The sequence below is a fragment of the Heterodontus francisci genome, chromosome 40 (genome assembly GCF_036365525.1).
Source record: "Heterodontus francisci isolate sHetFra1 chromosome 40, sHetFra1.hap1, whole genome shotgun sequence".
NCBI lineage: Eukaryota > Metazoa > Chordata > Chondrichthyes > Heterodontiformes > Heterodontidae > Heterodontus > Heterodontus francisci.
In genome coordinates, this window is record NC_090410.1 from 12,884,426 (window position 1) to 12,907,511 (window position 23,086).

At 46.4% G+C, this 23,086-nt stretch overlaps 1 protein-coding gene across 4 annotated transcripts in view; it reads right to left on the reverse strand.

Annotated features, from left to right (window-relative positions):
- The window catches only part of LOC137353094 (N-acetyllactosaminide beta-1,3-N-acetylglucosaminyltransferase 2-like), an 81,282-nt gene that overhangs the window by 42,614 nt on the left and 15,582 nt on the right, over positions 1–23,086 (reverse strand). For 2 of the 4 annotated variants that reach the window (XR_010969812.1, XM_068019077.1), the window contains exon 1: positions 7,777–8,188. The exons of 1 other annotated variant lie outside the window; for it this stretch is intronic. The gene's annotated coding sequence lies outside the window, so the exon portion shown is untranslated. Of the gene's footprint in view, positions 1–7,776; positions 8,189–11,638; positions 11,658–23,086 lie in introns of those variants that run through there. One more of the 4 variants, XM_068019079.1, reaches the window with a different exon arrangement.

The following is a 23,086-nucleotide window of genomic DNA, read 5'->3' on the forward strand; positions in this document are numbered from 1 at the left end:
TTCCACTTAATTTTTCTTCTCTATTCTGGCATGTATCCATAGGCATTAACTGAATTAGAGTTTAAGTTTAATAAATTTCAACTTTTCTTCTCTAAACCTAAGAAAGCCTGTTTGTGCTGGTTTCTTTGCCTTATAATTGGAAAGCAGTGAACAAGGATTCACCAAGGGGAAGCTAAAAACACGGCTTGTTTAAAATTAAACCATTACAGGTGAAGGATGAAAGGGAACCCCAGACCTCTTTTTCACCTGGTTGTAACAATTGAAATCAGTAGATTTTTGGATATCCAGGGAATTAAGGGATAAGGGGATCAGGCAGGAAGGTAGAATTGGAGTAAAAGGTCAGCCATGATCTTATTCAATGACAGAGCAGGTTTGAGATGCCAGCACTTCCCCCAGTACCCCAACGAAACTTGATTCAGTTCTCCTGCCCAACTGTTAAGGGTTAAGGGGACACTCATTTAAAACTGAGATGTGAAGGGATTTCTTCTCTCAGAGGACAGTGAATGTCTGGAATTCTCTACCCCAGAGAGTTGTGGAGGCTAGATCACTGGAAGTATTTAAAGAGGAGGTAGATAGATTTTTGGAATATCGGGGAGTTGAGGGCCATGAGGAGCTGGCACGAAAGAGGAGTTGAGGTCTGGGGCAGATCAGCCATGATCTTATTGAATGGCAGGGCAGGCTTGAAGGGCCGAATGGCCTACTCCTGCTCCTATTTCTTATGCCCTCATGTTCACCCAACAGTTCTAGGAAAGCAGCCCATTAGATCCCACACCCCCTCTTGCGACGGCATAGGTGAAGCCTGGCTTGCGCATAAAATTAAAACCCGACCCAGGCCCGACCAGACAGCAGCCAAACCGAACCCTTTAATTTTTTTTAAATGTCTGACTCAACCGAACCCGACAGATGAATTCGGGTTTGGTCGGGTAGCCAAGCTTTAATCAGAGTTGAGAAGGCGGGGGGAGGGGGGGGGGGTGGGGGGTGTGGGGAAAGAAACAGCTACAAGTTCCAATGTACAGCACCCGAGTGAAATTAACCCAACCCCTTACACTCTGAAATCTATCAAGCCCGGGAGAAACTGACAAAGCCCGGGGGAGATACTAGTAACTGCACTAAAGTACAGCAACATTAACTGAGCTCTTGCTTTAATCTATACTTGGCCCAAGGATTTAAAATTTTCTGGAAATAGGGAGATTAAACTTCCCAACCGGGAGTTCTCCGCAGAGAGTTTTTTTTTGTTAATGACATCGGAACTTGATACAGTTCAGAAGCTTGTTTGTTACATTGCATGATTTCCTGAAGTGAATACTATGTACCCGTGTTCGCCTCATGTGAGGACATCAGTAATAAGACCAGCTGCCACCTGGAGATTACTGAGATATGTTTTCAAACAGTAAGAATAGTGCAGATTTCAGAGCACGGCACGTTTCCCGCCTTGACGTCCTGAATGTTCATTTGAAGCAAGGAAACACTGTCCACGTCCAGCCCGACCCGACCCGACCCCAAATTTTGGACCCGGAAGAGAGACCCAACTCAAACCCGACACAAGTTGCCGGGTGTGGTCGGGTTTAGGTCAGGCAGCCACGCTTTAGGCATAGACACCTTCACTTTTTTTTTTAGCCTCAGCCCATTCTTCCTGCGCTGCCCTAGACAAGAATGTCAGCTATTCAACCAAGAGGGGTGAGCCACAGCTGTGAATTATCACCATGACCATGAGGTTTCACCGCTGTCTGCAGAGGATTTGCACAGAGTCCATTGGCAGCAGGAAGGGAGTATTCAACACCACACTACTGGAAAACAAACACGCAAAAAAAAAAAACAAGCAACAATTTCTTCTCTCTTTAAGAAGTCGGCCGAGGGCTCAGAAAATCATCAGTTGGTTACGACGGAACTAGTGGATGCTTTTGCAAACGTCAACATTCCGTCGGAAAAACCTAATCACCCAAAGTTGCGGGTATTCATTCAACAAAACGTGCAAATGGTGGTTGTTTGCGAAGTGCAAATAAACTACGACAGGACTACCTAATGAAGGCTTTTGCTACACATTGTAAGGAGATGAAGTCTCAGATTAACGCATCTGAGTCTTCTGCAATTATTTGTGATGAATCCACCAATGAGCAAAACAACTATGTGCTGCATGTTTTATTTGATTTAATGTCTGGTAAGGCCGAAGATTTACCGTCAGGAAAGCTAACAACAGTGCTCGCAGACTGTGTCAACTTAGAAGCTGTTAATTACACCACACTTCCCCAAGTGATAATTAAACCCGTTTCAAAATATGGTGCAGATTTCAAAGTGTCTGCTTTCATTAGTGGCAATGCAACTTACTCGACAAAATCTTTCAAATCTATGCTCCAATGCCAAATTAATTACATGTAATCAACATATCATTTCTCATCAGTGAGCTGTGGAAAAACAAGTTTGGTAAACTAATTCAAAAGATTTTCAAACACTGCCCTAGCCACAAACTGCAAGCTTTGATACAGGCAACACATTGCAAATGTGGCTGAAATGGCTGAACTTGGGGAATAAAACTTCCTCCAGCCAGTAATTACATGTTGGAATTCCTGGTTTCGGATAGTACAGTATCATGCAGCTCCATACAAGTGCCAGGCAATGATGATCTCCAATAAGAGAAAATCTAACCACCACCACCCCCCCACCCCCCGCCTTGACATTCAACAACATTATCATCGCTATATCCCCCAATATCAACATCCTGAAGGTTACCATTGACCAGAAACTGAACTGGACCAGCCACATATTTATGTGGCTACAAGGCTGGAAATTCTGCACAGAACCCACCTTCTGACTCCCCAAAGCCCATCCACCATCTACAAGATACAAGTCAGGAGTGTGATGGAATACTCTCCACTTGCCTGGATGGGCGCAGCTCCAACCACACTCAAGAAGCTTGACACCATCCAGGACAAAGCAGCCCGCTTGATCGGCACCCCATCCACCACCTTCAACATTCACTCCCTCCACCACCGACACACAGTGGCAGCAGTGTGTACCATCTACAAGATGCAGCAGCTCACCAAGGCCCCTTCGACAGCACCTTCCAAACCCGCGAGTTCTACCACCTAGAAGGACAAGGGCAGCAGACACATGGGAACACCACCACCTGTAAGTTCCCTCCAAGTCACACACCTTCCTGACTTGGAACTATAATCACCGTTCCTTCACTGTCGCTGGATCAAAATCATGGAGCTCCCTCTCTAACAGCACTATGGGAGTACCTACACACCAGCTGCACTGCATGGCTTCAAGAAGGCAGCTCACCACCACCTTCTCAAGGGTAATTAGAAATTGGCAACAAATGCTGGCCTTGCCAGCAATGCCCACATCCCATGAAATGAATTTAAAAAAGATCTTGGCTTTGGTTGTGATGATTGTGCTTTATTCTCACTGATGAGCAGCAGAACATTGAGGGGAAAACTGAATCCCTAATTGGTGTAACACACTCCAACATCTGCCCTGGGTTTGCCAGATCAGAAGTGGGGATATTCGCTGATGACTGCACAATGTTCAGTACCATTCATGACTCCTTAGAGACTGAAGCAGCCCATGTCCATAAACAGCAAGACTTGGACAACATCCAGGCTTGGGCTGATAAGTAGCCAGTACCATTCATGCCACACAAGTGCCAGGCAATGACCATCTCCAACAAGAGAGAATCTAACCATCTCCCTGTGAAATTCAACTGCATTACTGTTGCTGAATCCCCTATCAACATCCTTGGGGTACCATTGAACAGAAACTGAACTGGAACAGCCACTTAAATGCTGTGGCTACAAGAGCAGGTCAGAATCTGGGAATTCCGCAGTGAGTAACCCATCTCCTGACTTCCCAAAGCCTATCCACCATCTACTAGGCACAAGTCAGGAGTCTGATGGAATATTCTCCAGATAGACTGCAGCGATTCAAGAAAGCAGCTCACCACCACCTTCCCAAGGGCAATTAGGGATGGGCAACAAATGCTGGCCTGGCCAGCGACGCCCACATCCCATGAAAGAATTAAAAAAAAGCTCACCGGAAATACTACTCAGACTTCATCTCAGAAGAGCTCACACTGACATCGAAAACACAGGTTTTCACAGATATTGTAGTCCTTCTAAACGCTGCTCAGCTTAATGAGGAGGTTCAGTTTGTTGCCAAGAATGCTACATGACTGATGGATTTAATCACTTGGTTTGAACCTCGACACGTCACAATCCACAAAGCTTAAAATAAAAGTAATGACTGTACTGTTCTGGGCTGAAGCACAGTCAAACGAACAACACTCTGATGAGGCTGAATTAAATTGTGCTCAACAGGTGAGCTTCTTTGCCATACAAGAAAACAAACAATATTACTGCTACGGGGAAGTGATGAAGTAAAAGTGACTCAGAGGGTTCAAAACCTTCTGCGGCATTCCTGAAAGCTGTGCGTATCTTCGACCCTGCACAAATATACCTGTTGATGGTGGATTTAAACTCAATTCATGCAATTCCTGGCTTTGACAAGAACTGTAGGTTGGAGATTCCCGCTTATAAAATCACTGCAAAAGCAGAAGATTGTACTTTGCCTGTGCTGCAGTTCTGGAACTCTGTGGAACGCAGAAACTCCCACCTTGCAAGGCTAGCACAGCGGTCTGACAATTCCAACAAACTTTGTGGATGCGGTGAGAGCTGTGTCTAACCGCAGACAGGTATTCACAGCTCAGAGACAGGGAATGAAGAAAGAGACAGTTATAGGTTGCTCTATGCTGACATTTAACCACTGATGTCAGCGAATAAAGAAAATGACCTGTTTATAGTCATCTTTTTACAAACAGATTTCGAGCATACAATCAATGGCATTTGAAACCAGAAACCTCCCTTGTCTATTTTTCCGGTTTTAAATAGATCATTTTCATGGTTTGTTGCGACACTGTGAAATTTACAATTAAAATCAGAGAAATCGTGAAATTCATGATTCTTAAGATGCTGTTTCTATGAAATTTGTAAAATTTGACCATGAATTTGGTAGGGCCCTATTTATAGCCCACCCTATTGTCCCTTGAGAAGGCGTCCTTGAACCGCTGCAGTCCATGTGGTGTAGGTACACCCACAGTGCTGTTAGGGAGGAATTCCAGGATTTTGACACAGCAGCAATGGAGGGAGCAGACAGTCGAAGCACTGGATAGTGTGCTGATCAAGCGGACTGCCCTGGCGTCAAGCTTCTCGACTGTTACTGCGACAGCACTTGTCCAGGCAAGTCGGGAGAGTAATCCACCATAGTGCCTTGAGTGCCTTGCAGCTTTGGGTAGTCAGGATGTGAGTCACCTAGGGATACCTTGCTAAGTTAAAAGCACTATACAAATGCAAGTTTCTGATGTTCTGGCCTGTTACTAATCACTAAATCCAGTATGGCCAGTTTCCCCCAATCGATTCCAAAATACTGTTCTGGAAAACTATTCCAAATATATTCCAGAAATTCATTACGATAAACATGCTCAGAACATTGACAAATTCTACCCAGGACCTGCCTAATACCTTCAGTGTGCCTGGAAATCTTCTTTACCTAAGTCTGTTGCCATGGTAATGAAACAGCGATCTTAAATTAGACCAAAAAAAACCTGCCAGTTTTTGGGCTGTGGGCGAGGGGACAGCAGTCTGGGTTGGCACTCCTGACTCTGGCTGCAGCAGGCATCGGCTCGCCAACCAGTCTGGCTTATGACCTTACTCGACCCACTCCTCTCTCTCAGATCCAACCCATTCCTAAATAGGGTCAGGACCACACTTTTCCTGCGGCCTCGCAATGGTGAAGGAGGGCGACCCTGAATACTGAATTGCCCACACAACAGGAAACTACTGGAGCTCTCCCAGTGCTGGGTCTTCACTGGACCTGTCCGCTCTAATCCCATTCTCGTACCCTCTTCCCACTTTTGAGCACCCCACTTAAGAATTTCAAAATTTGCCAATGCCACCCCTGCAAGTTTGGTGTCAAACTGTGAGGATGATGTGAACTACCTGCAACAGGACATAGATAGACGAGCAGAATGGGCAGACAGGTGGCAGATGGAATTTAATACTGACATGTGTGAGGTGATGCATTTTGGCAGAAGGATAGGGAGGGGCAATATATACTTAATGGCACAGTTCTAAAGAATGTGCGGGGGCCGAGGGAACTGGGGATGCGTGTGCATAGATCTTTGAAGGTGGCAGGACCATATTGAGAGAGTGGGATCTTGGGCTTCATAAATAGAGGCATAGAGTACAAAAGCAGGGAAGTTATGCTGAACCTTTATAAAACTCCGGTTGGACCCCCAACTGGAGTAGTGTGTCCAGTTTTGGTCACCACACTTTAAGAAGGATGTGAGGGTTCATTGAAAGGATGCAGAGGAGATTTACCAGAATGGTTCCAGGGATGGGGGATTTTAGTTATAAGGTTATAAGAAGATTGGGATTATATTCATTGGAATTCAGAAGAATGAGGGGGATCTTATAGAAACATATAAAATTATGAAGGGAATAGATAAGATACAAGTAGAGAGGATGACTCCACTGGCAGGTGTAGCTAGGACAAGAGGGCATAGCCTCAAGATTAGAGGGAGCAGATTTAGGACTGAATTAAGAAGGAACTTCTTCACCCAGAGGGTTGTTAATCTATGGAATTCCTTGCCCAGTGAAGTAGTTGACGCTTCTTCAGTAAACGTTTTTAAAGCTAAGGTAGATATCTTTTTGAACAATAAAGGAATTAAGGGATACGGTGAGAGCGCGGGTAAGTGGATCTGAGTCCACGAAAAGATCAGCCATGATCTTATTGAATGGCGGAGCAGGCTCGAGGGGCCGGACGGTCTGCTCCTGCTCCTAGTTCTTATGATCTTATGAGGTCAGGTTGGAAAAGCTGGGTTTGTTCTCCTTAGAACAGAGGAGATTGAGGGAAGATTTAACAGAGGTGTACAAAAGTATAACAGACTTAGACAAGGAAAAACTGCTCCCATTACAATGTACAAGGACTAGGGGACACAGATTGACGGTTTTCAGCAAGAGATGCAGGGGGAACACGAGGAAGCACGTTTTTTTACACAGCGGGTGGTAATGACCTGGAGCTCGCTGCCCACGAGGGTGGGGGAAGTGGAGACAATCAATGACTTCAAAAGGAAATTGGATGGCCATTGAAGGAAATAAACATGCAGGGCTACAGGGATCGAGCGGGGGAGTGGGAGTGACTGGATAGCTCTGTGGAGAACCAGCATGGACTCAATGGGCTGAATAGTCTCCTTCTGTGCCGTAAATGACCGTGACATCAAGGAATTTCCTCCCTTAATCTCCCCACCTCTCTAAAGCCTTCCTTCCAACCGAGATCCTTGCACAAGCCTTTAGTTGCCCTTCCTTAACTTGGCAGCCTTCAACCCAATTTTTATTTCATCTGTCCTTCAACATGATTAACTTTATGAAGCCCTGCGCCGACTTTCCTGGAAGAGAAGCAGGAATCAGAAGAACCAAGAGAAAGTACAGGAGAGTAAGCCAGAAGGAAGAGATAAAAGAGAGACAGAGAACCCACAAAAGAGACGGAAAAGCGAGAAAATTTCCCATGTGTAAAAAAAGGTCCAAATGGTCTCAAGACACGGAAACTGACTCATTGTTGTCAATATCTACGCATGAACAATGAAAGGGTCCAAACTGGAGTGAAATTACCCATGTAACAGGGATGGGTCCCAATCAGAACATGGGGTCCAGACAGGGGAGGGGTCCAACCACACTAGATTCCCAATTTAAGGGGAGTAAACACACCCTAGAGACTCCTTACCTGATCACATCAGGAGTGCCGAAGGTCCAGACGGCTTCTAACGGCAGATTAAAGCGTTTAGGCTTCTCCCCTATTTACAAAGACACTACAAGTTTCAAAGTGAAAACCAGGGTCGGCTCTATATCCTGTTACGAGAATAACACGAGTTTGCTCACACTGAAAGTAACAGGGGGCTGGGTTAGGAACCCGTGCAGATCCAGCCGGAGAGGCACAAAAATGCACCTTGTTGTTTGTCCTTTAAGGAACTGCCCAAGACTCTGATCCACTTCAGCTCTGGATCCCACTTCCTCCAGCCCCGCACAAAACACGAGTTCATCTCACATTCCGGCCAAAAGCTCCACCTTGCTTTTTTCACAGGCTTCAGGTAGAAAATCAGCCAGTGATTTGTTCCCCCTTACCCCCCGCCCCTCTCTCTCTCTCTCTCTGTCGTTCAAACTGTACTACTCTCTTAACTATTTCCTTGCCACAAGCTTTCGTCCTCTTTTTTAAAAAAGCCACTCAAATAATCTTAAACGGCTGTATCTGTCAATGCCTGTGAGTCAGACTGTGCCAATTCCCCTGTCTCTGCCAGGGATTGGCACCAATATGTTCACTGCGGACATTTGAGAAAATTATTGACTCAGCTACGGATATGGGAGCAATTAGTCTGTATATAAAGTATACAGCCCACCTAATGCCACCAGAACAGTCCAATTTAAAATGCATTTACATACGAGCATACAAATTAGGAGCAGGAGTAGGCCATTCGGCCCCTCTAGCCTGCCCCACCATTCAATAAGATCGTGGCTGATCTGTTTGTGTCGAGAATTCCACACTCCCATCTACCCCCGATAACCTTTGATTCCTTTGCCTAACAAGAATCTATCTACCTCCGCCTTAAAAATATTCAGTGACCCCGCCTCCACTACTTTCTGAGGCACAGAATTCCAAAGTCACACAACCCTCTGAGAGAAAAAATTCCTCCTCATTTCTGTTCTAAAAGGGCGACCCCTAATTTTAAAACAGTGCCCCCTAGTTCTGGAATCACCCACAAGAGGAAACATCCTTTCCACATCCACCTTGTCAAGACCGTTCAGGATCTTATAAACTTCAATCAAGTCTCCCCTCACTCTTCTAAACTCCAGTGAAAACAAGCCCAGTCTGTCCAACTTTTCCTCATAAGACAACACGTTCATTCCAGGTATCAATCTAGTAAACCTCCTCTGAACTGCCTCAAACACATTTACACCCTTCCTTAAATAAGGAGACCAAAACTGCACACAGTATTTGAGATGTGGTCTCACCAATGCCCTGTTTCTCCCTATAAATAAAGTAGCTAAGCATACAAACATCAATGGAGAGCAGCACAATTGTATTAGCTAGCAAGCAAAATAGCATGCAGTGCCAATGCGAATTATTTTTGTTGACAGAACAGAGCTAGCTACACCATGTGCTAACATTGTGTTAACATGTAGCCAGCTAGCTAAACCATTAATTTATTAAAAACCAGGACTAAGAAGTAACTTTATGTCATTCAATCAAATAAAATAGCAAATAATTTTCCACATTGGAAAAAGCGATTAACTAGTTGTCCTAGTTAGAAATTCAACTCACCTGAATGTTTTGAATGTACCTTGCCAGTGAAGGTACAAAAAGTATATTTTCTTTCCCAAGCTGGATTGAACGACCTTTTTTTCAAATTCACCGCCAAGTCTTTTTTTAACAGGTGAGAAAAACAAATATGAAAAATGTAAACTTAGCTAACGGTTTGATTGGATAACAAAGCTTTTTTGGTTACTGTCGAATCTTGGCGTCATTGTCAGTTTACGGTGAGAAACAGAAGTCAAATGTCACCCATCTGCATCATAATTGCAAAATGTACACAGGTAGATCACATCTTTTCTCGACAGAGCATGTAAGTCATAGGTTTTTTTGAACAAATTACCACAGACCTCAACATTTCTACCACTGACACTGGTTGACCCCTGGTCACTGCTTGTCCCCATGAACGTGCCTGTGTCTGCATGTGTATCTATGTTGTTACAGACGGGTGGGAGACGATGGGGACGGTTTCCCCTTTTTTCACCTCTCAACTGACCGAAGACAGCAGGTTTTTAAAAACCCCCGAGCATTTTAATGATCGACAAACAGACAAACAGGTTTTCCTGTAAGTTGAAAAGAAAATGTTTATTACACAACACCCGAAAATATGCAACTTCACCCACTCTCACACGTATACAGATACTCTCAAAAGGCCACCATTGACAAGGAGCTCAGCTTTCTACAAACTACGGCATTGAGTGTTTGACAGCAAAGACCTCCGCACGTCAACAGAAGCCCCAGTGTACAGAGCAGTTGTTGTCACCACTCTCCTGTACTGCAGTGAGACCTGGACTGTGTATCAGCGACACATAAGAGCACTAGAGAAATTCCAGCAGCAATGCCTCTGCCACATCTTCCGGATTCAATGGGAGGACCGTCCTTCTTGAAAGCAGCTCCACAAGCATTCAGGCAAAACTCCTGCAAAATCAACTTCAATGGACTGAACCGGATGGCCGAAAACGGTCTCCCCCCGCCAGGTCCTGTTTTCTCAACTCTCAAATGACCAGTGTTCCAGGAGAGGACCAAGAAAACGATTCAAAGACACTCGGAAGCTCTCTTTGAGGCACGGGCAGCATTGACATTGATGACTTGGGAGGAGCTTGCCACCAACCGTTCAAGATGGCGACAACTTGTCCATCAAGCTGCAGCATGCTTTGAGTCCAAATGTCTTAATGATGAGGCAGAGCAGCGGCAGAGGAGGAATGAAAAGGAAGCACATCCTGCACTCCGGATCCCGCTACCTCCTGGGACGACCTGCCCCATGTGCCCAAAGGTCTGCGGGTCGGCCTGTTCAGTCGCCTGAAGACCCATGGCAGAAGCTCGCAACCTTGAGTAGACATCCTCAAATCGAGGGATAGCCAATGACAACAGATACACACACACACACACACACACACAGAGGAAAAGAATCGAGAATAAAAGATAACATGCGTTTAGGTCTGATGGTTTTAAAAACAGTTCAGTGTAAAAACTCGGTTCAGGAGGACAGATGCATTGTTACAGACTTTTCTTGTTATATCTCCATCACAGTTCAATAGCAAAAGCCTGGTTCGATTCCTCAGGTAGGGAGTTCGAGGCCAACTCCAGTCTCTGCCTACATGTAGTTTCAAGATGGTGATCTTAGGCAGGGTCCTTCCTTTTCGCTGGAATAGAAAGGAATTCTCACTTGCGAACTAATAACTGAATTAACCAACCCTGATTCCGCTCCGATTGTACCAACATGTGCCGTCGCCTCACGTGCTCATTGCTGTCGCCAGTCACAATCCTTTCTCCTGATGGGTCATTCTGAATCCTGGCCACTTTGGAGTGCCTCAAATCTGTTTGAGTTTGTTTCATAAGTTCATTATATAATTCCTCCTTGCTTCAGCGTGACAATGTGTCTATATCTGTTTCTGCGACTGGATGTACTAAAGGGACTTATGCCTATAACCCAGGCTGGCACTCCCAGTGCCAGTACTGAGGGAGTGCTGCACTGCCGGGCGTGCCATCTTTGGATGAAATGTTAAACCGAGGCCCCATCTGCTTGCTCGGGTGGATGTAAAGGAAATCCCATGGCACTATTTTGAAGAAGAGCTGGGGAGTTCTCCCTGGTCTCCTGGGCCAATATTTATCCCTCAACCAACGTCACTAAAAAAAAACAGCTTATCTGGTCATTATATTATTGCTGTTTCTGGGATCTTGCTGTGCTCAATTTGGCTGCCACGTTTCTGGAACCAGACTGAGGGAAAACAGCTGTCTTTGAGTTTACAAATGCAGTATCATCAGAGAAAAGAAAACCCACCTTTAAGTAGCTGAACCCTCTGATGTCCATTAAACACAAAGCAAACCTGCCAATAGGTTTGTGTTCTCTCCTACATTGCACCTACATCTAGCAGTAAACAGAATGAATCACTCCCAACTGCTGCACCTTTAATAACAATACAGCTTTTGTCTGCACTTTTCTGGTTGGTTGGGTGGGCAGAGCCTGGTGCACATCTCCAGAGGCATGCGGGGTGGGTGGAACACTTGTGACGCATGTGTGGTTGCCAACAGTATGCTGGTGAGGTCAGGCGAGTGTATTGCTGGAGAAAGAGAACAGCAGAAAGTAAGGGAAGCCCAACGACAAAGTTATCCTGGTTGGAGGGATTGGTGGGGGTGTGTGTGTGGATGGCATGGGGAGAGGTGGCATGGAAAGAATAGCATGGGAGAGGATGGAAGCAATTGGACGAGGATGGTATGGGAGCAGTGAGATGCAGGAGATGGCATCAGATGGGTGGTATGAGAAGGATGGAAAAGGGAAGGCATGGGATGGATGAGAGGGATGGTATTGGGAAGGATGGGCTGCAGGATTGCAGTGGGGCTGACCTGGGAAGGTACACCCACTCCCCACCCTTCCCCCCACTTCATTAAGGAGTGAAGCCGAGATCCTGTTCCACTACGAGTCAGCACTGCCTTGTGTTCAGCTCAGGCATGACTGATATTATTGAATTTTAATTAGATGATTTTCAAGATGTCAGCCGAGGAACTGCAGCTTTGGGGTGGGGGGCGGTGCGCGGGGAGAGGGAGGCGTTGGGAGGGGTCGGGGTCAATATGGAAATGTGGTGGGATGGGGATGGCATGAGAGGGAGAGAATGGCATGGGAGGGGTAACATGGGAGGGAGGGAATGGCATGGGAGGGGTAACATGGGAGGGAGGGAATGGCATGGGAGGGGTGACATGGGAGGGAGGGAATGGCATGGGAGGGGTAACATGGGAGGGAGGGAATGGCATGGGAGGGGTGACATGGGAGGGAGGGAATGGCATGGGAGGGAGGGAATGGCATGGGAGGGATGGCATGGGAGGGAGGGAATGGCATGGGAGGGGTAACATGGGAGGGAGGGAATGGCATGGGAGGGGTAACATGGGAGGGAGGGAATGGCATGGGAGGGGTGACATGGGAGGGAGGGAATGGCATGGGAGGGGTAACATGGGAGGGAGGGAATGGCATGGGAGGGGTGACATGGGAGGGAGGGAATGGCATGGGAGGGATGGCATGGGAGGGAGGGAATGGCATGGGAGGGGTAACATGGGAGGGAGGGAATGGCATGGGAGGGGTGACATGGGAGGGGTGACATGGGTGGGGTGACATGGGAGAGGTCACATGGGGGTGCATGCGCTTATGGAATTGGTTCAATATATTAATGTGAATGCAAATGTTTTGCGAGTTTCTGGTAGTATTTAAATATTTTAAAGAAGTTCCCTCTCTCACCCAGTGCTCACCACCAGCCTTGGTAACTGTGGATCTGCCTGGCCAGTTTCCTGTCGCACTGAGCACTCAGCCATCGCCATGCTTCGTCTTTCCCCTGACCACAGGAACCTGTGGTCGTCCAGCGTAAGGCTGGGCCTGCACATTTCCTGCATTACAACAGTGATTACGTTTCAAAAGTACTTCATTGGCTGCAAAGCGCTTTGGGGTGTCCTGAGAATATGAAAGGTGCTATATAAATTTTTTAAAAACATTTTGTGTGGGCATTTGTATGTGTGATCGTGCTGTAGGAAACTTGTGACAAACTTAACAGAGTCATCAAATTTTTGACCTAAATATTTGAGGATTTTCCCATTTGGCTTTGTGAACATTTCTGGCCTCCCACAAACGAAATGAGGAACTCTACTGACAATCACCGATTCACTACGACAGATATCCTGAGGGACTCTGCTCTCCCATTGTCCACTGATTCAAGGCAAGATCTGGTGAGGTACTGAACCTGAGGGGATGGGGGAGGAATCGACTCTGGTTTCTCTCTGTTTATGTTACCTTGCCCAAGAGGCTACATAAACAGGCCATTTGGCCCAACCGGTGTATACTGGTGTTAATGCTCCACATGAGCCTGTCTGAACCTGAAAGAAAGCATATTTCTTTCTCCCTCATGTGTTTATCTAGATTGGTCTTAAATACATCTATGCTATTTGCCTTAACTACACGTTGTGTTAGTGAGGTCCTCATCTGGGGAAGGAAGATTCTCCTGAATTCCGTATTGGATTTATTTAATAACTGTCTTATATTTACGACATCTAGATTTGGACTCCCCCCACAAGGTCACATGTCTAATTATGACGCTCCAGCCATTGTGATTGTTGGGCAGGCTTGTTTTTGTTTTTCCATGTATTGGATTCATCTCCTCGCTGTGAGTTAGAGAGAGCAATAATCAACCAGGGTCCCTGCGGGTCAAGGCTGGGTGAGGACACGAGTGGGCGTTGCTGCAATACCCACCACGGTCGCTGATGGGCTCACTCACACGCAAAGAACAACAACCGGGTTGAGGTGGCACGGGGCATCTGGCCACTGATTCAGGGCACCGTCTGGTGAGGTACTGAACCTGAGGGGATTGGAGGGAAGAGGCACCTTCCGGAAGCAGATCGGAAAACTGGTGGGACTTTTACCTTTGCAAAGAATGCTGCTTTAGTTACTACGAGACCAAGCGGGATGACAAGTCGGACCCATTTTGCAGGTTCAATGCACTTACGACAAGTTATTTTAAACAAGTTTGCATAAAGCATTTCACATGCTCAGGATATGCCAAAGCTACAGAATTACTTTCAAACCACAGTTACTATAGTTGTTTAGGGAAATGCAAAAACCAATTTGTACATCACAACATCCCACAAATAGCAAATAAGATGCAATTCCCTTTTGGTGGGAGCATTAAAAATCGGCCAGGATACCTGGGAGAACTCCCTTGCTCTTCTTCGAATAGTGTTGACAGATCTTTCATGCTCACCTGAGAGGGCAGACGGGGCCCCGGTTTAGCGTCTCATCTGACAGACGGCACGTCCGACAGTGCAGCAGTCCCTCAGTACTGCACTAGAAGGTCAACTGGATTATGGGCTCAAATCTCTGGGGGCGGGGTGGGGGGGGGTGGGTGGTTGTTGAACACATAACCTTTGACTTCCCTTCCTTCCTTTCTTCCTTTAATTAACCTCAATTAAACCAGACCTACATATCTGTTATTGACCCATGAGTCACACCGAGGAACAGGTAAACCCTTGCAACTATTGTGGTTTATCAAATAAAGGAAAAGCTCAACTTCAGAAGTCATTGCACAGCCCAATCTCTTACTCGTTTATCCTTCCCTAGCAATATAAAAGGAACTTGCATGTACGTAGTAATGTTCACAACCTTTACAGCCGCTGAGGTACCTTCTGAAGTTTGGCCACTGTTCTAATTCAGGAAACGTAGCCACCAATTTGTGCACAGCAACCTCCCACAAACAGCAATGTGACAATGACCAGATCATCTGTTTTTGTGATGTCGGTCGAGGGCTCAATAATGGTCGGATCACCAGGGAGAACATCCTTTCTCTTCTGCAAAATAGTGTCATGGGATCTTTCACTCCATCAGAGTGTGGGGCTTGAACCTGCAAAATTCTGACTCAGAGCAAGAGTGACTCAAACTGCGGCGAGAAAGAGAATTGGGTTTCGCTTCCATTTCAAGAAAATGTCGCAAGGCCTTTTTTTTAACCATTCTAGAAATCTGGGCCCCTGATTGCAGACTGCGCAGTGTGGACTGGAGTCACATGTAGACTAGACAGACAAGTCCACCTCCCTGAAGGACATTAGAAAACCAGCTGGGTTTATGCAACAAGTTCTCATGGTCACGTTGCCGATGCCGGTTCCACGAGCTACCAGAGTTATTGCCAAGGAGGGATTTAAAGGAGATTGCGGGGAGATTTAATACAAGTCTACAAGATTATGACAGGCTTATAGATCAGTTAGACAAGGAGAAACTGTTCCCATTAACCAAGGATTAGGGGACACAGGTTGAAGGTTTTGGGCAAGAGATGCCGGGGGAATATGAGGAAGAACTTTTTTACAGGGCAGCTAGTAATGACCTGGAACTCGCTGCCCACAAGGGTGGTGGAAGCGAAGACAATCAATGACTTCAAGAGGAAGTTAGATGGCCATTTGAGGGAAAGAGACTTGCAGGGCCATGGGGATTGAGTGGGGGAGTGGGACTGAATGGATAGCTCTGTGGAGAGCCAGAATGGACTTGATGACTCTAGAACTCTATAATTATTAGCTCGGTGTCACAATTAGTGGTTCACCCCCATCATTACCAGGGGATGAGTGGATGGGTTTGTGGTATGGGCATTGCACTAGGATAAAATGCCCATTCAGACATTAACAACAGCTTGTATTTATACAGCGCCTTTAGTGTAGTAAATAGACCCAAAGCACCTCACAGAAGTGTAATCAGTTAACACTGAGACAAAGGGGAGTGATTAAAGGCTTAGTGAGGAGATGGATTCTAAGGTGGGCCACAAAGGAGGTGAATGGGGTGGAAAGACATGGGAGACAATTCCAGAGCTTGGGGTGCAGACAGGTGAAGGCACGGCTGTCAATGTAGGGGATGCACAAGAGGCCAGAGTTGGAGGGATGCAGAGATCTCGAAGGCTTGTAGGGCTGGAGGAGGTGACAGAAATAGGAAGGGGCGATGTTTGTAACGTATATCTCTGTAAATAAAAGCTGATAAAAATGTATAAAGATTGGCTCCAGTTCTATCCCTTCACCACCTGGCTTTCTGGATTATAGCATAATTACTTTGTCTACAATGCTCAGAAATTCTGAAATGCATTGATATTTTCATAAAAGCGAGCAATAGACAGAGAAAGACAGATAGACGTAGATATGAAGGGATGTCCCATGGATTTGAGAGCATTCTGAACAGTACACCTGGAGAAGTTAAATCAAGGTCCTGCCTGCTCTCTCAGGTGGGTGTAAAAGATCTAATGGCACTATTTTGAAGAGCAGTGGAGTTCTCCCCTGTGAACTGGCCAATATTTTTCCCTCAACCACCACCACTGAAAACAGATTATCTGGTCTTTATCACATTGCTGTTGGTGGGAGCTTGCTGTGTGCAAATTGGCTGCTGTGTTTCCAACAGTCACTACACTTCATTGGATGTAAAATGCTTTGGGACGTCTTGAGGTCATGAAAGCCCTTCCTTTCTCTTTCCCAATCTGTTTGAATACCTGTAAGGTATCTTGGGGTTAACAAGATATTTACATCTCCCCATCATTTGCCTCCTTCTCTTCCCACCCCACCCACCCCTGTGTGTGGCCTCTTGAGCATCCCCAATTTTAATCGCACCACAATTGTTGGCCGTGCCTTCAGCTGCCTAGGCCCCAAGCTCTGGAACGCCCTCCCTAAACCTCTCCATCTCTCGACCTCACTTTCCTCCTTTCGGATCTCTGTTAAACCACCTCTTTAATCAAGCTTTTTGGCCATCTGGCCTAAACCTCCTTGCGTAGTTTGGTGTCAGATTTTGTGTTCCTGTGAAGCACCTCGGGGACATTTTAGTGCTCGAAAGGCACTATCTAAATACAACTTGTCCTTGTTAGTCTGCCACAGGAAATCAGCAAATAAATTATACATGCTTCCTACCACATGATCCATTATTTAATATAAATTACCGTATTAAATATTAATCATTTTATATTGTGTTCCCATTGGCAACAAAACAAAGTGTCAGAACTCGAGGCCTGAACCCCCACCCCACCCCCTACCCCTCCCCTCCAGCTTTTGACTGGGGACAGAGTGGCTTCCAAGGGGTTGAGACCTCAGGGTGTGGCTCAGTCTGTCACCCACCTCCGCTCCTCAACTAGTGATAACCAGGCGTAACCACAGTGTAGATAATAGAGTCCTTACTGTCTGGTAAATATTTAAGCACTACATACTACTTAAGCTCAAAGAAAAGGTGCCAAAATACAAGCTGGCCCAGCTATTATGAGTACTATGTAGGATTACAATTCAGATGGGGGCTCTGAGATTACTAATCCATTTGAAAAGGGGTCTTTTAACCAGAAAAAGTTTGAGAACCACTGCTCTACATTGTCCCATCAAACACTCCCAGGGAAATTACAGCACGGGGTTAGATACAGAGCAAAGCTCCCTCTACACTGAACCATCAAACACTCCCAGCCTCAGTTAAGCAGCATTTCCTGTACAATTGCCAATCGCCAGTTGGATGTTTGTACATAAGGTATCTGTAGTCAATCTGAGCCTTTCCGGAACGCACAGCTCACCCAATAGCTGACGGGTAAATGGACCCTGGTGAACTGTTCAGACCAGAAAGACTGCAGGTTAAATGCTCAGGGTGATGATTCATTCTGACTGATAGTCAGGTTAACCCCAAAACCTGAACCATTTGAGTGGGAAGTGTAAAATCAACAAAACACCCTGCTCCTAATCACTGAGCAGGGACCCAAGCTGGTAAATAAGTTTGGGTGTGCATATATAAACCTTGCAGTGACAGGATCAGGCTCAGCTGTGATGCCCCTGCAGTGCAATGGCCCTCTACCATTCATTGTTCAGGTTCATATTTCAGATGAGATGTTCAACTGAGCCCCCGCGTGCCCTCTCGGGTGAATGTAAAAGATCCCATGGTCACTGTTTGAACAAGAGCAGGACTCCTGCCAGTGTCCTTACTAATGTTTATCCCTCAACCAACATCAATTAAACAGATTATCACATTGCTGATTGTCATAGAGTCATAGAGTTATACAGCACAGAAACAGGCCCTTCGGCCCATCGTGTCTGGGCTGGCCATCAAGCACCTATCTACTCTAATCCCATTTTCCAGCACTTGGCCCGTTTGTGGAATCTTGCTGTGCGCACATTGGCTGCCATGTTTCTGACATTACAACAGTGACTTCAAAATCACTTCAAAAAGTTTTTCCTTGGAAGCCCTGAGCTGGTGAAAGGCAATATTTAAGCAAGAACTTAAATAAGAACATAAGAAATAGGAGCTGGAGTCCGCCATTTGAGCCTGCTCCACCATTCATTATCATGGCTGATCATCTACATCAACTCCACCTTCCCATACTATCCCCATATCCCTCATTTCCCTTCGTATTCAATAATTTATCAATATACGTAACGATTAAGCATCCACAGCTGAAGAAATTTCTCCTCATCTCAGTCCAAAATGGCCACCCCTTTATTCTGAGACAGTGGCCCCTAGTTCTAGATTCCCCAGGCAGAGGAAACATCTTCCCAGCAGCTACCCAGTCAAGCCCTTTAAGAATTTTGTTTCAATGAGATCACCCCTCATTCTTCTAAACTCTGGGGAATATGGACCTGGTCTTCTCCATCTCTCCTCATAGGAACAATCTCCTCATCCGAGTCTAGTGAACCATTATTGCACTCCCTCCAAGGCAACTATATCCCTCCTTAGGTAAGTCGATCAAAACTGTACACAGTACACCAGGTTTGGTCTCAAAAAGGCAATTTGAGTGAGGCTTCTACACTCTTATACACCAATCCCTTTGTAATAAAGGCTAAGATACCATTTGATTAGAGATACAGCACTGAAACAGGCCCTTCGGCCCACCGAGTCTGTGCCCAACATCAACCACCCATTTTATACTAATCCTATACTAATCCCATATTCCCAACAAACATCCCCACCTATCCCTATATTTCCCTACCACCGACCTATACTAGTGACAATTTATAATGGCCAATTTACCTATCAACCTGCAAGTCTTTTGGCTTTTGCTCTCCTAATTGCTTACTGAAACTGCATGTTAACTTCCAGGTCCCTCTAAATACAATTTCCCAATCTTTCACCGTTCAAATTCTGCTTTTCTATTTTCCCTTCTGAAGTTCAAACCCTTTGTTTCTCTCCCATATGAACAATGGGTGAGAAGGTTAAAGGAGAGAGCTCCCTCTGTTACACCCTCCCAGGCAGCAGAAAGAGAAGTGACTCTCCTGCTCTCCAGTCAGAAGAACATCTCCATCAAATTCCATCTTTAACACAACTGCTGGTGTCAAGCCCCCTCCCCCCCCGACCCTTTTATTCCGCACATTCACAGCAGGCACAGCAGGCACAACGATGCAATTAAGCGCCCGAGTTTCTGCAGCAACAGAAGATTGTTTACAGCAAGTCGCTGCATGTTGTAATGATGCTGGTTCCACCTCTGAGTCAGACTTATGGATTACAGCCTGAATCCATGAGTATAGAGACACCTCAGTGTAGTACTAACGGAAAGCCTCATTCATCGAGATGCTGGGCTGTTTTTGGGTCCCAACCCGAAACAAGTGATTTGCCTGGGAGCAAGTCGGTCTCAGCATTATGGAGGCAGGGATGGGGAACCGAATGTGATCCATCACACTCCTGACTTGTGCCTTGTAGATGGTGGACAGGCTTTGGGGAGACAGGAGGTGAGTTACTTGCCACAGGATTCCCAGCCTCTGACCTGCTCTGGTAGCCACGGTATTTATGTGGCTGGTCCAATTCAGTATCTGGTCTATGGTGACCCCCAGGGTGTTGATAGCGGGGGATTGCAACCACTCAATGGGCTTCGCTGGGCCTCCTGCTGTCCAGGGAAATGCATCTGCCGCAGCTCATCCTGGCTGCTCTGTCCAATGTCAGAGTCATCTGTTCCCATCTGACCTCCGTGAGCTGGGCCTTGAACGCCCACCAGGCCTTCCCGTGCCAGCCCCAGCTGCCGCAGTGATGCCAGCGGGCCCACCTCCTTCTCCGGTTTCCACTACTCCCCACTATGACTTTAAACTCTTCCAGCTGCAACCATAGCCACGTTGAGACACATCTGAGCAGCTCCGCCATATCTGCTGCCCCTGAATTAACTTGATCAGCCCTTGCCATAGCCGTCACGTCCCTCCATACTGCTCATGTCTCCACAACGCTGCTGTGTTCGCCCGTAGCGTCTTCCCCATTGCCAGCCTGTTAATGAGCTCCTTAATGAGGACACTTAATTAGAGGCGCACACCCGACCCGTTCCCACCCTGCCGGTGGCACAGTGGGAATAGCATCGGGTTTCCAGAGTTGGTGGGACCCAACGCCGACCTCTGAGAACGCGATATTCAAATTCGCTCACAGCCGCTCCCGCGCTCAGCGGGCTTTGAAAACCCAGCCCGCTGTCTTTTGAGACTTTATCTCAAGCTGCTCACCATATTTACTAATGACTTGGATGAAGGAGTAGAGAGTTTTATATTTGAGTTTGCAGATGGCACTAAGTTAGCAGGGACGGGAAACTGCAGACAGACGTATGCTCAGTGAGTGGGCAATGCGGACAAGCGCGGGGTTATCAACTCTGGATGAGTCAGAAAACTGTCTAAATGGCGAGAAGCTAAGAACGGTAGAGAATCTCGGGATCCAAGTAAACAGACACAAAAAGCAATCAAAAAGGCCAATGGAATTTAACCTTCCTCTCAAGGGGGCTGGAATACAAAGGGGTAGAAAGTAATGCTTCAGTTGTACAGAGCCTCAGATCGCATCTGGAGAACTGCGTTCAGTTTTGGGCTCCACACCTCAGGCAGATTCAACAGAATGACACCAGGGCTCAGAGAGTAAAGTGACTGCAGGAGATAACTGTGCAAGTTCAGGGCTGCACACCGCAAACCTGTCACTGTGCTAACTGCTAACTCGAATGGATGTTTGCATACAGAGGTGTGATGATGCAGCTTGGCTATGATACCTCGAGAATCCCACATCCTACCCACACGAGGGAAAAGAAAGTACTTGCATTTACATAGCGCCTTTCACGCCTTCAGCTGCCTCGGCCCTAAGCTCTGGAATTCCCTCCCTAAATCTCCGCCTCTCTCTCCTCCTCTAAGACGTTCCTTAAAACCTATCTCATTGTCCGAGCTTTTGGTCATCTGTCCTAACATGTCCTTATGTGACTCGGTGTCAAATTTGGTTTGATATCACTCCTGTGAAGCGCCTTTGGACATTAAAGGTGTTATATAAATGCAAGCTGTTTTTGTTGTCCCAACGTACTTTACCCCCAATCAAGTACTTTTGAAATGTAGTCATTGTGTAATGTAGGAAACTCAACAACCAATTTGCACACAGCAAGCTCCCACAAACAGCAATCATCTATATTTTTGAGATGATAAGGATAAATAATCGCAAGGACACGAGGGAAAACTCCTCTGTTCTTCTTCAAAATACATTTGAAAGGGCAGACAGGACCTCGGTTTAATACCTCACCCGAGAGGCAGCACCTCTGAAAGTGCAGTGCTCCCTCAGTACTGCGCTAGAACGCCAGCCTAGATTTTGTGCTGAAGCCTTTGGAATGAGATTTGAATCCACAGTCTTCTAGCTCTGAGGCAAAAGGTCTACGACGGCACGGGTGCGGCAAAAGCGAAGGCTATGGACTCCAACGACAACCCGACTGACTTGTGCTCCAGAACTGGCCATGTACCTGGTCAAGCTGTTCCAGTACAGCTAGGACACTGGCATCTGCTTGACAAAGCGGAAAATTGCCCAGGTATGTCCTGTCCATAAAAAGCAAACAAATCCAATCCGGCCACTTACTACCCCATCAGTCTACTCTCAACCATCAGCAAAGGGATGGAAGGTGTCGCCAACAGTGCTGTCAAGCGGCACTTACTCACCAATAATCTGCTCCCCGATGCTCAATTTGGGTTCTGCCAGGGCCACTTGGCTCCAGACCTCATTACAGTCTTGGTCCAAAACAGCTGAATTCCAGAGGTGAGGCAAGAGTGACTGCCCTTGATGTCAAGGCAGAATTTGACCAAGTTTGGCATCAAAACTAAAGTCAGTGGGAATCAAGGGGAATATGCTTCACTGGTTGGAGTCATATCTAGCACAAAGGAAGATGGTTGTGGCTGTTGGAGGCCAATTATCTCCGCCCAAGGACATCACTGCAGGAGTTCCTCAGGGCAGTGTCCTAGGCCCAACCATCTTCAGCTGCTTCATTAATGACCTTCCCTTCATCATAAGGTCAGAAGTGGGGATGTTCGCTGATGATTGCACAATGTTTAGCACCATTCGCAACTCCTCAGATAATGAAGCCATCTGCGCCAGCATGCAGCAAGACCCGGACAACATTTAGGCTTGGGTTGATAAGTGGCAAGTAACATGCATGCCACAGGGAGAGCACATGGCTCAGGTAGTAATCCAGAGATTGTTACCTTTGAGGTTCTGCTTTTTAATTTAGCCACGAGCTGCTCATAGTCCCTCAACAGAATCTTTTTCCTCGTCCTACCTATGTCGTTGGTACCTACGTGAACCACGACAACTGGATCCTTCCCCTCCCACTCCAAGTTCCTCCCCAGCCCAGAGGAGATGTCCTTAACCTTGGCACAAGGTAGACAACACAGCCTTCGAGACTCCCTGTCTTTGGTGCAGAGAAAAGTATCTATTCCCCTAACTATGCTATCCCCTATTACTACTACGTTTCTCTTTTATAGAGTCATAGAGTTATACAGCATAGAAACAGGC